At 39.1% G+C, this 13487-nt stretch overlaps 1 non-coding gene across 1 annotated transcript; it reads left to right on the plus strand.

The window, feature by feature from the left end:
- Window positions 1–12260: 12260 nt before the first annotated feature.
- LOC118636813 lies at window positions 12261–12398 on the plus strand. Its single transcript, XR_004960788.1, has one exon. It is a non-coding gene; the product is annotated as a U8 small nucleolar RNA (small nucleolar RNA).
- Window positions 12399–13487: the final 1089 nt, after the last annotated feature.

The following is a 13487-nucleotide window of genomic DNA, read 5'->3' on the forward strand; positions in this document are numbered from 1 at the left end:
GAAGAATGTGAATTCTGTAGTTTTGGGGCCGAATTCCCTGTAGATATCTATTAAATCCATTTGATCCAGCGCTTTATTTAGAGTCTGTGTTTCTTTGTTAAATTTTTGGCTAGAAGATCTATCCAGTGATATCAGCGGGGTATTGAAGTCCCCTGCTATAATTGTATTGCTGTTGATTTCTCCTTTGAAATCCTCCATGAGATTTTTAATACATGTTGGTGCTCCTATATTGGGTGCATATATGTTTATCAAGGTTATATCTTCCTGTTGGATAGATTCTTTCAATATTATGTAGTGGCCTTCTTTGTCTCTAGTTATGGCCTTCATTTTGAAATCTACTTTATCAAATATGAGTATTGCTACCCCAGTTATTTTTTGCTTTCCGTTTGCTTGAAAGAATATTTTACATCCCTCCACTTTCAACCTATGTCTGTATTTTGTTGTGAAGTGGGTCTCTTGTAAAAAACATATATGTGAGTCATGCTTTCTTATCCAATCAGCTACTCTGTATCTTTTTATGGGAGCATTCAAACCATTCATATTGAAGGTGATAATTGATATGTACTTATTCATTGCCATTTTTTTTTTTGGTGTGGTTCTAGTTTTCTTCCTATTTCTTCTACTAATCATAGGAGTCCTTTTAGTATATGTTGCAGTGCTGGTTTCGTATTAATATATTTCCTTAGCCTTTTTTTTTTTTTTTTTTTTTTTCATGGTGTGGAAAGCTCTTTATTTGACCTTCTATTTTGAATGATAGCCTTGCTGGATAGAGTAGTCTTGAATTCAGATCCTTGTTTTCCATGACCTTGATTACTTCATGCCACTTCCTTCTGGCCTTAGTGTTTCTGTTGAGAAGTCAGCTGAGAGACTTATGGGGTTTCCTTTGTAGGTAACCTGTTGCTTATCTCTTGCTACCTTTAAGATTCTCTCTTTTTCTTTAATTTTTGACATTTTAATTACTGTGTGTGTTGGTGTGGGCCTTTGTGGGTTCTTCTTATTTGGGGCTTTCTGTGCTTCTGGAACTTAAATGCCTTCTTCCTTCACCAAGTTAGGAAAATTTTCTGTCAATATTTCTTCAAATATATTCTCTAATCCTTGCCCATTTTCTTCCTCTTTGGGGACTTTTATGATGCAAATGTTACTACTTTCCCGTTGTCCCACAGTTCTCTTAAGCTATCTTCCTGTTTTGTTTTGTTTTTTATTTTATTTTATTTTTGTTTTCTGATTGCTTGATTTTCTTCTCCCGTTTCTAATTCACTGATTCATTCCTCAGCTTCCTCTACTCTGCTGGTTAGTCTTTCCAATGTATTCTTAATTTAGGCTATGTCAGTCTTCATTTCCACTTGGTTGGTTTTCAATGTTTCTATATCTTTACTCAGGGTGCTGATGTTTTTACTCATGCTGTTGAGCTTCCTCAAGATCATGGCTCTGAACTCTACCTCTGATAATTTGTTTAGCTGCATTTCCTTTATCTCGTCTTTGATAGAGGTCTCTTGCTCTTTCATTTGGGATATGTTTCTTTGTTTCACCATTTTGGCTATCTCAGTGGGTTTTGGAGCCTGCCAATATTTCCCTGTGGGTGTTGGTGTTCTGCTCTTTGTGGCTCCCTCTATTCGGTTTGGATGAGCCTGGGTGGGCCCATGTTGAACACCACTGTCAAGTCTTACTTTCCTGGTAGATTTGCAAGCCCAGAAAAGGTTCAGTAATCCTCTAGCATTTTCCGGTGGCGAGTATTCTCAGTTACTCAGTGCCTTGGAATGTACCCCTGATGTTCTGCATAAGAGGATTTTCAAAGACACAAAAAAGAAAGAAAACTACAGACCAATATCCCTGATGAACATAGATGCCAAAATTCTGAACAAAATACTAGCAAATCGGATCCAGCAATACACCAAAAAAATTACCCACCATGATCAAGTGGGATTCATCCCAGGGATGCAAGGCTGGTACAATATTCGCAAATCAATAAATGTGATACACCACATAAACAAAATGAAGAAAAAAAACCACATGATCACATCAATAGATGTCAAAAGCCTTCGACAAAATCCAGCATCCATTTCTGATAAAAATGCTCAGCAATGTAAGAATAGAGGGATCACATCTAGACATAATAAAGGCCATATATGAAAGACCTACAGCCAACATCATACTCAAAAACTAAAAGCATTTCTCTTAAGAACAGGAACAAGGCAAGGATGCTCACTTTCACCACTCTTATTAAACATAGTAGTGGAAGTCTTAGCCACATCAATCAGACAGGAAGAAAAAATAAAAGGGATCCAAATAGGAAAGGAGGAAGTGAAACTGCATTATTTGCAGATGACATGATAGTATACATTTAAAACCCCAAAGACTCCATCAAAAATTTACTAGACTTAATAAATGAATTTGGAAAACTAGCAGGATACAAAATTAACCTCAAGAAATCGATGGCATTCTTATACACCAATGATGACCTCACAGAAAGAGAAACTGAGAAAACAATCCCATTTAACATTGTGGCAAAAAAAATAAGATACCTAGGAATAAACTTAACCAAAGAAATAAAGGACATATTCGCAGAAAACTACAGGTCATTGAAAAAAGAAATAGAGGAAGATATCAAAAAGTGGAAGAACATGCCCTGTTCATGGATTGGAAGAATTAACATCATTAAAAATGTCCATATTACCCAAAGAAATCTATAGATTCAATGCAATCCCCATCAAAATACCAATGGCATACTTCACAGAATTAGAACAAGTACTTCAAAAGTTCATATGGAACCAAAACAGTCCTCGAATAGCCACAGCAATCTTGAAAAAGAAGAACAAAGTTGGAGAGAACACATTACCAGATTTCAGGTTATACTACAAACACACTGTAATCAAAACAGCCTGGTACTGGCATAAGAACAGGCATATAGACCAGTGGAACAGAACAGAGAACCCAGGAATGGACCCAAGGCAATATGCTCAATTAATATTTGACAAAGGTGGCAAGAGCATACAGTGGAGTAAGGACAGCCTCTTTAATAAATGGTGTTGGGAAAATTGGGCAGCTACATGCAGAAAAATAAAACTAGACCATCAACCTACACCCTACACAAGAATAAACTCAAAATGGATAAAAGACTTAAATGTGACTCATGAATCCATAAAAATCCTAGAAGAAAATGTAGGCAACAAAATTTCAGACATTATACGCAGCAGAATTTTCACTGATACATCACCTAAGGCAACAGAAACAAAGGAGAAAATGAACACATGGGACTACATCAATCTCAAAAGCTTCTGCGCAGTGAAAGATGCAATCATCAAAAGAGAAAGGCTACCCACTGTATGGGAGAGCATAATTACCAATAATATATCAGATAAGGGGTTAATTTCCAATATATATAGTGCTCATACAACTCAACAAAAGGAAGACAAAGGCCCCAATTACAAAATGGGCAGAGGAACTAAATAGACACCTCTCCAAACAGGACATACAAATGGCTAAAATACATATGAAGAAATGCTCAACATCATTAATCATCACAGAGATGCAAATTAAAACAACAATGAGGTACCACCTCACACCTGTCAGAATGGCCGCCATCAACAAATCATCAAACAACAAGTGTTGGTGCGGGTGTGGGGAAAAGGGGACTATAGTACACTGCTGGTAGGAATGCAGACTGGTGCAGCCACTATGGAAAACAATATGGTGTTACCTCAAAAAATTAAAAATGGAACTGCCATTTGACCCAGTGATCCCACTTCTAGGAATATACTCTAAGAAGCCTGATACACCAATCAGAAGGTATATATGTACCCCTATGTTTGTAGCAGCACTATTTACAATAGCTAAGATCTGGAAACAGCCAAAGTGTCCATCAGTATACGAATGACTAAAAAAGCCTTGGTACATATACACAATGGAGTACTACACAGCTGTAAGAAAAAAAGATCTCTTATCCTTTGAGACTACATGGAGGGACCTGGAAAGTATCATCCTAAGTGAAACAAGCCAAACAGAGAAAGACAAGTATTATATGATCTCACTTATTTGTGGAATTAATGAACATAACAGTCTGAGGAATGGGGTAGTCCCAGAGACGTGGAAGTGGGGTACAGATTGATAATCCCCAGAAGAGGGAGTAGTGGGGGAGAGATAAACCGCAGAACTTATATGCATGTATGCATGAACAATGGACATGGACAACAAAGCTGGGGACATGGCAGGAAGGGAGTGGCAGGGGAGAATCAGTGGGGGTAAAAGGAGAAACATCTGTAACAAAAATTAATTAATAAAAAAAGAGGATTTTCAGAGGGTGAGATAGATGCTGATTATTAATGAGCCTTAATTTGCATTTCTTTGCCTCACCTGGAAAAGGCTGAATCTCTGAGTTGGGCAGTGTGGGTGGCTGCTACTTCCCCCCACAGCTTGGTGAAGGAGCACACTGGCCACCCTCCTATGTGGCCGCAACTCAACAACAACTCTGAGTGCCCTCCTAAACCCGGGTGCCCCCACAGAGTTCCAGTCAGTCTTCCCTGCCTCTGCCATAGCCCCCAGATGAGAGGCTGTGGCTATTTTAGTGCTCTGTCCTGGCTCTCTGTGCTGTGGATCGGGCTTGGTTTTTATTCCCCAAGGGCACTGCTCACAGCTAAGACTGCTGCTGTCCGTGGGCTCCCAGCCGGCCACCCTCTCATGTCTCCACAGATTTTACCAGTGTTCCTGGTTACATCTTCCTGTCCTGCTTCTTTTCTGTTGCTTTTTTCTGAGGTTTTGTCTTATTTTTGTTGTAATTCCCATTTAGTCCTGGGAGATCATCTGCGTAGTTTCTATTTGCTCTGCTTCCATTTTTACATTTTCTATGCCTATCTTGTGCGCAGCTGGTTAGCACAGGCCTTTCTGGTGCCCCTGCACCCTGCAGGTCCTGTGGGTAACTGGATTGCACAGTCACTTTGGTGACCAGGCTCTATGTCTATGTTATGGGCTACTGGGTAACACAGTCCTCTCTGGTGCTTCAGTACCATGCAGGTCCAGCAGATATCTAGATTGCACAGTCCCTGCTGGGTCACACAGGCCTCTCTGGTCCTTCAGCACCCTGCAGGTCCCGGGAGTAACTGGATCACACTGTCCTTCCTGGGTTTCACAGGCCTCTCTGGTGCCCCAGCACCCTGCAGTTCCTGAGGGCTGGCAGCTGGATCCCACAAGTCTCTCTTCGGCTCAGGCTTCTCACTCCTGTTGTGGGCTATTGGACCACACAGGCCTCTGTGGAGCCCCAGCTCCTGCTGCTGTTGTCTGGGGAGTACTGCTGCTCTGTGGGGTCAACTCCTGCTCAGCTTTTGCTGTAGTTTTTGGGGATGGGTCTCAGCTGCTGCTCTGTTCTTCTGTTGCCTGGGGATAGGATGTCTGCCCCCTAGCCTCTGTTGCTGGGGGTATATCTTGACTCTGATCGGGCTGCTATTATGGGGGATGGTGCTAGGTTCCCAGCTGTCTGTGGCTTCCGTGACCAGCACCTTGGGAGCTCCACTACTGTGCATTGGTCTGTGTTAACACAGAGTGTCCACTTGTCCAATGGTGCGAGGTGTGCTGGTGGACTCAGGTTGCTGGGCCCTAGCAGCTCCTACTGCCTCTTCCCAGGGAAGACCTGGGATCTTCCAAAATGGTGGGACCTCCCCGTGGATCAGAGAGAAGTGTCCTGAAGGGCCACTTACCATGGTAGCAGGCTGCTCCTGTCCACAGCACAGGATCTTTCTGCTCCGTGACTCTGCACTGCTAGGGTTTGGTCATCCACCTATATGTCCACTCACACTCTCACACACTTTCTCACTCTCTCACACACTCACCCTCCCTCTAGTCCTGCCAGCTGCCATCTTAAATCAGACACTGGATTGTTTCTTCTTGACTACATAAAAGTGTAAGATTTCTTCTTGACTTTGCTATTTCTTTAGTTGCTTGCCTGTAATGCACATCATATTCCAGTTTAGTGCTTATTCAATAATAAAACTTTTTTTCTTTCCTATATGATAGTGTTGAATTTTACCTGTGCCCTGTGGTCCTAGAAAATGGTGAATATTAAGAAACCACCCAGTTTTGTGTTGCAGAAAAAGGTTTACTGCAAAAATCACTCTTCATCATATGACTTAGGTAAGACTCATGAATAGTCCTTTATTTACTTGACAAGGCCAGACACAGATCTGCAAAAATCCCATTCTTTGCCTCATAAGGAATGAGCTAACCTGTGTGTCCCCACTGACTAGTTGAAACAACATGCTTGTTAGCCAATCTTTGGTTAAGCTTCTCTTCTTCCTCCAGGCCCCTGAACTTTGGCCTACTATGACATGAGCCAGCATACAACTCCTCTTGAGAATAGGCTGGCCTAGGGTAAAACATTCTCCGATTTATTGTCCAATCACACCATCCTTCCATCCCACTTCCTCACACCTGTTTCTTTCTAGACTTGTTGACTCCTTTCTACAAAAGACCAACTCTTGTTGCCTAAAGCTTGAAATTCTTGCAGATATATGGTCACAGGTTCTCTTTATTAAAATAGTTCCCCTCCTCCCATTTAAAACATCCCTTTCCATCTTTGCAATAATCCTTTTTGAAGAAAGGTATGTCCTAACTCTGGATGCATCTTGTAATTTTACAAAATGATGGACTGAAAGTAACAATTAGGAATGCCATGAGTAGACCGTCTTTCGCATTATTTGTTTTTAAATCCCAACAATTTTACTACTCAGTTCTTTCATATTTCCAAAGAAATACATATTCAATGCAGTGATATCTTGTTCCATATGATAAGATATGTTGGAAAATTTTCTAATTTTCTTTTCAAATTACATAGCTCCTACTATTAAACCTGATACAGAACAATGAGTGCATAACCAATTCTGATTCATAAACTGATATTCTGAAACTATTTTAAAAGGACAATATTTAGAAATTAATTAAAAAGAATAAAAGAAATTAAGAAAGAATTTAAAACTAGAGACAGAAAGCAGCAAAAAGAAAGAAGGAAGGAAGAAAAGAAAGAAGGAAGGAAGGAGAGAAAGAAAGAAAGAACGAAAGAAAGAAAGAAAGAGGTAAATCTCCAAGATACCACATAAAACAGGAAGACAAAACAATATACATTATATCCAATCCAGCCCAATACCAATTTTGCACTACTTATAACACTGACTGCTCTCTTCAACCACAAACTACAGAAACAAGTTCACTCACTATGGGCGGAGAAGAAACTGGATATGTCCCCAGAACATGTGTTATTCATGGCAGTAGTACCAGCCCTCAGTATAATTCACTCAGCCTCTTCATACTGGTATGAGAAGGAACTGTAAATAGTACAAGTGACTGTGCCCAAACCTCCAGAACATTCACCTTTCTAGTTTCAGCATGGGTTCTTGGACTCCACAGGAATTAGTAGTGTGGAGGATCACTGTCAGGTACCTGGTGGTACTCCGGGTACTTTTCCTCCACCAAACCTCTGCTAATAAACTTTCTGGACTCCTATTTCCTCTCAGCCTTAACCCCCATTATATTCAAAAATTCCTAGATTCCTTCCTTAGTATGGCAGTTGCCCTTCATGAAGATCATGCCAAGCAGAGTCATCAGGAGACTCGTCTTGGGCAACCCCTGCTCTCATTCAAATTTTCACTGCTAGTGACATCCAACTTACTGACAAAGCTATAGACATGCTTAGTAGAATCCACACCCTCCAAGGTAAGGCAAAAGACCAGTTACATGTGTTCAGTAGCATTCCAGAAGGTCACAAAGAAGTGGTCCTTGTATTTTTTGTTACTCTTTTGCAAATCAGCATGTTTACATTCGTAATGGGCATTCATTTCATATTTGAAAAAAAGGAATTGGATGGACAAAGTCACTTTCTTGGTTAGAAAGTCTCTGCATGAATGCTCTTACAGAAATATCTATTGATTGTGTGTGTGTGTGTGTGTGTGTGTGTGTGTGTGTATGAGTGTATATGAGTGTGTGTGTGTGTGTGCGTATACACACAATCTGAAAAGTTTCTAGAAAACTAGCCTTTCTGTGTATGATTTACTCTGATATTCACTGTTCTCTTTCTAGCCCATACACTATATTCTATTAAAGTAATAATAACAGTTAGTACTTACCTTTAAAGAGGTTTCAGATGTGCTGTCTTTATATAACCCCATGGATACTGGCAACTGGTCTGTGGTGTTTCTCGGATCCATGCAACAAAGCAGTACTTTAAAATTTTTCCTCCATTGATCTTGTCATATGCCTTGTATTGCAGGCTACAGAATCAACCCAACTTCAGGGTATATAGCTCATGTCCATCTTGAGGATTTCTTAGATTTGACTTAGATCCTTAAAAGAAAACATCAAAAAAAATCTAAATTTAACAGTAAGAAGCAAATAGTCCAATTAGAAAATGGGCATAAGGCTTGAAACCACAGTTCGCCAGAGAGGATATCTGGATAGTAAATAAGGTGATGAAAGAATATTCACAATAATTTTTCATTAGTATAATGCAGTTTTAAGCCACAGTGACATACTACATACCTATTAGAATGGGTAAAATAAGAATTACTGAATATATCAAGTGCTAATAGGGTGTGTATCAACTGGATTTGTCATTCATTGATGATAAAAATGTCAAATGATCCAGGATCTCTAGAAATCAATTTACCAATTCCTTATCATGTTAAATATATACTTACCATATGATAGAACAGCCCCCTTCTTGGAATATACCCTAGAGAAATGAAAATATATGTTCACACAAAATACCATACACAGATGTACATAACAATTTTATTTGTAATATCTTCAACTGGAGACACTGCAAGTCTCCTTCAATGAATGAATGAATAAACAAACTGTTGTTATAGCCATGCAAGGGAATACTATACTACTCAGCAGTCAAAAAGGATAAACTATTTATACTCACAACTTGGGTGGATCTCAAGTGCATTATGCTAAGTAAAAAGCCAATCCCATAGAGTTACATAATTTTTTTTTTTTTTTTATCCTCACCCGAGGACATTTTTCCATCTTTTGTGCAGACAGAGTGGGAGGGAGAGAGAGGGAGAGAGAGAGAGGGAAACATCAATGTGAAAGGGACACATCGAGTGGCTGCCACCCGCACGACCAACCAGGGCCGGGGACAAACTGCAACCAAGGTACATGCCCTTAGCGGGAACCGAACCCGGGTCTCTCCGGACGGCAGGCGGACGCTCTAATGGCTGAGCCAAACTGGCCAGGGAGATAGTTACATAATTTTAAATTCCATTTGTATAACATTTTCAAATGGAAAAAATTTTATACTAATGCAGAATAGATCAATAATGGCCAGGATTTACATTTGATGTGATTACAAAGGAGGCACAGTAGGGGGTTTCTTTGGAGTTTTGGGAAAATTCTGTGTCCTTATTCTGGTAGTAGTTACACCAATTTATTTGTGTGATAAAAGTGTATTTAGCTATATATCAAAGCAAAAACAAACAAACAAAAAGCACCGATTTCATGTTTGTTTGAATTTGGTAATATCCAGATTTGATTATAATTTAATACTACTATACTAATTTCAATTTCTGAGTTTGGTAAATATACTATCACAATGTAAACAGATTTCTGTGGCTGAAGATAATGTAAGAGCCACAGGGACTTTCTGTAGTATTTTTATGATTTCCATGTAAGTATAAAGTTATTTCAAAATAAAAGATTCTAAATAAACAGGGAGGGTGCAACTTCTTGTACAATTATTAGTGTCTATCAATGTCCAGTTCTGCTCTCTTTATAGGGCAGCATTTCTGAGGTATAGTGCAGTTTATTGGGCTACCTGTTAATAATAATCCACTTTTGATAGATAACAGTGATTTAAAATAAAATGCAGAGGTATACAGAGGTGATGGGATATGAAAGTATTGCTTATGTTATTGTGGAAGGATAGGCAAGGAATAATCTTTGGGTTATGATTAGTGGAAAAGGTAAAGCAGCAATCAAAATAAAAGCTGCTACAGGGAGAATATACCAATTTTTATAGTATAGATCAGTGGTTGCCCGGGATTATATTTGTTGTGATTATAAAGGGAAATAAAACATATTTTTTCTCTTTCACTGCATATTAGTCTGACTCAGTTGCCACTTACGCAATCCATGAAACCTTAGAAACGTACATCATCTTTATACTCTGCAGTAAACTCCCACAGTGAATAGTGATTTACATTGTACAACAAGTCATATGAGAGCTTTGAGAATGGCTGTCACAGAATTTTTGTTGTTGTTAATCCTCACCTGATATTTTTTCCATTGATTTTTAGAGAGAATAGAAGGAAGGGAGGGACAGGGAGAGAGAAAGAGAAAAACATTGATGTGAGAAAGACACATCAATTGGTTGCCTTCTGAATGTGCCCCATTGGGGCTAGGATCAAACCTGAAACCCAGGTACTGGCCTTGATCAGGAATTGAACCCGTGACCCTTCGGTGTGTGGGCTGACACTCTAACCATTGGGAAACACCAGCCAGGACTCAGAATTTTTTAAGTCCATAAGTCTAGGTTATTACCTAGATAATAAAGTGTATAGCATATAAGAATGATAATTATCATTATAATAAAAAGTAAAAAGAAACTGCCATCTCCATGAGTTCTCCATCCACTTTGTAAATGTTTGTATTTTGAGTCAACCTGCTGTTCCAAGATATATCTGGTGGCAATACAGGCCACCAAACACAACCACAGGACATCTGCCATCCAGTGTGCCAAAAACTCAGGAACCATGGAGGACAGTCTCAGCTGGGGTTACCAGCTGGATCACCTTTTCCCAAACATGTCCACACTCAGCCCCTTATCAGCAGAGTCACTGAGGTATTTAGCCTCAGGACATCTTCCCTCAATTTCCCCCTTCTTGTAGTTGGAGGCCCCCTCCCACTGCTCACTGGTACTCCTGGCCTATCTCATCTGTCATCACTTACTAAACCTACCCACTCACATTGCCCCAAACTCAGTGGAGGAGGGCAATGTACATGGGGTAGAAAGAAAAATCTTCAGCAGCTATCAATATAACTTCCAGCCAGGAACACTGGTAAGGAGGCAGTAAACTACCAGAGTAGCCAAGAGATGCAGTTCTCCCAGCATCCAGCATTACTTGATGCTCTCTATAGTCTGTCTGATGGTAGGCAAGAAGGATTTTTAAGGAAGGGCAGGGTGTTTGGCATGCCTGTAGTTCTTTCATCAAGTAAAACTGCCCATTCAGACCACCTCACATCTTCCTGCTGGTAGTGACAATTCAGAAATTTCCCAAGCCTATTCACAGAAGTTGTCTTAGACCTTCAATCCAGATTCCCTACCTTCTCTACTTATGATCCCTTCTCCACCTTATGCTGAACTCTAGACCCAGAATGCTGACCACCAGCCTGCCCTGGGTTCTCTGGATGAGGTTTTACGTATGGTTTCTCTCATGGACTCGCAATTGCTCTGACCTCAGATCTTCACAGCAACTGATCAATCTGATCAAGTCTTTTCTTCTTCTATTTTTTACATCCTCACCTGAGGATATTTTTCCATTTATTTTCAGACAGAGTGGGAGGGAAAAATATAGAGAGAAAAAAAAAACATAGATGTGAGAGAGACACATCAATTGGTTGCCTCCTGCACGACCCGGACCAGGGCCAAACTGCAACCAAGGTACATGCCTTTGACCTGAATCGAACCCTTGACTCTTTGGTCAGCAGGCTGATGCTCTAACCGCTGAGCCAAACCAGCCACCAGCCAGGGCAACTTCTTGCTTTTTCAAAGTAAAGGAGGGAGGTCTTACTGATATTTCAAAGTAAAGTATGCCCAAAAGAATCTGAGTAATGTACTCAAAACATTAATGCAGAAATTCAGCTCTATATAGGTAAGGAATTAATTTAATGTTATAGTCAAGTTATTTTTTAGAAAGAAAGTACAACTTAAAATAATAATGAGACTTTATCTTTCACCCTAAAGGTTGATTAAAATTTAAGACTGATGAATAAAGTGCCTATAAGAATGTAAAGCATTCACACACATTAATGTGAGAGACTAAATTGGTATGGCATTTTGGAAGCAGAAGTTCAGCAATATTTGTAAAAATTTTCAGTCTTCACACTCTGCCCCCTTTAATTAAGTTTGCATTTTACTATGTATTTCTGATGAGAAAGGATGCACATTTGCCCAAGATTTTATTTTCAAAGATGTTGATTTCAGTCTTATTTAATTATAGCAACAAAAGGGACACAATTTGCCCGTTAGAAGGAGAATGGTTAAATTAATTATTGCACAAACATAAGTAGGATAATCCTTACCTGTTCTTTTTTGGGGTGGAGGGAAGATTGGAACTTGATGATTGGAGTTCCCATGATATTTGATTAATGTCTCTGCATAATCAAGACTTGCAACACCTTGATTGTACTTATCTGATTCTTCCCAATGATCTCTCCTTCAAATGGCCAACATGTATATGAAAAAATGCTCAACATCACTAATCATCAGAGAAATGCAAATCAAAACCACAGTGAGTTATCACTTCATACCAGTTAGGGTGGTTATTATAAGAAACAAAAATAATTAAGTATTGGTGAGGATGTGGAAAAGTTGAACCCTTGTACACTGTTGGTGAGAATGTGAAATGGTGCAGTCCCTACAAAAACAGTATGGAAGTTCACAAAAAAATTTAAAGACTATATGATCCAGCAATTTCATTTCTGGGTGTATAATCAAAAGAATGGAAATCAGTATCTCAAAGTGATACCTGCATTCTGATGTTCCCCACAGCACTAGCCACAATAGCCAAGTTATGTAAACAACCCACATATCCATCAAAGATAAATAAACAAAGAAAATGTGTTATATGTACTTTCTTTATCTATTTATATATGAACATTATTCAGCCTTAAAAGAGGAAATCTGCCCATTTGCAACAACATGGATGAACCTGAAGGACACTATGCTAAGTGAAATAAGCCAGTCACAGAAGAACAAGTACTACATGAATCCACTTACATGCAGTATCTAAAATCATCAAAATCATAGAAGCAGAGAGTAGAACTGTGGTTAACAGGGACTGGGGAAGGGGGAAGTAGGGAGTTGTTCATTTGGTATAAATTTTCTGTTATGCAAGATGAATATGTTCTAGAGATCTGTTGGATAGCATAGTGCCTATAGCTAACAATACTGTATTATACACTTAAATTATTTTAAGAGAGTAGATATCACGTTAAATGTTTTTTGTTTGTTTGTTTGTTTGTTTGTTTTTTACCATAAATAAATAAAAGGACATAAGGTAACGTTTGGAGGTGATGGATATGTCTATTACTTTGATCATGGTGATGATTTCAAAGATGTACACATATGTTCAACTGCATCAAATTGTACATATTAAAGTGGTACAGTTATTTATGTATCAATTATATCTCAATAAATTTGTTAAAAAAGAACTGTAGAGAGTAGTTGAAATAGTGTGGTGGATCCATATGTGCTGTCATGAAAATATCTTGCATTCATTTTATTA

The sequence above is a fragment of the Molossus molossus genome, unplaced genomic scaffold (assembly GCF_014108415.1).
Source record: "Molossus molossus isolate mMolMol1 unplaced genomic scaffold, mMolMol1.p scaffold_m16_p_2, whole genome shotgun sequence".
Taxonomy (NCBI): domain Eukaryota; kingdom Metazoa; phylum Chordata; class Mammalia; order Chiroptera; family Molossidae; genus Molossus; species Molossus molossus.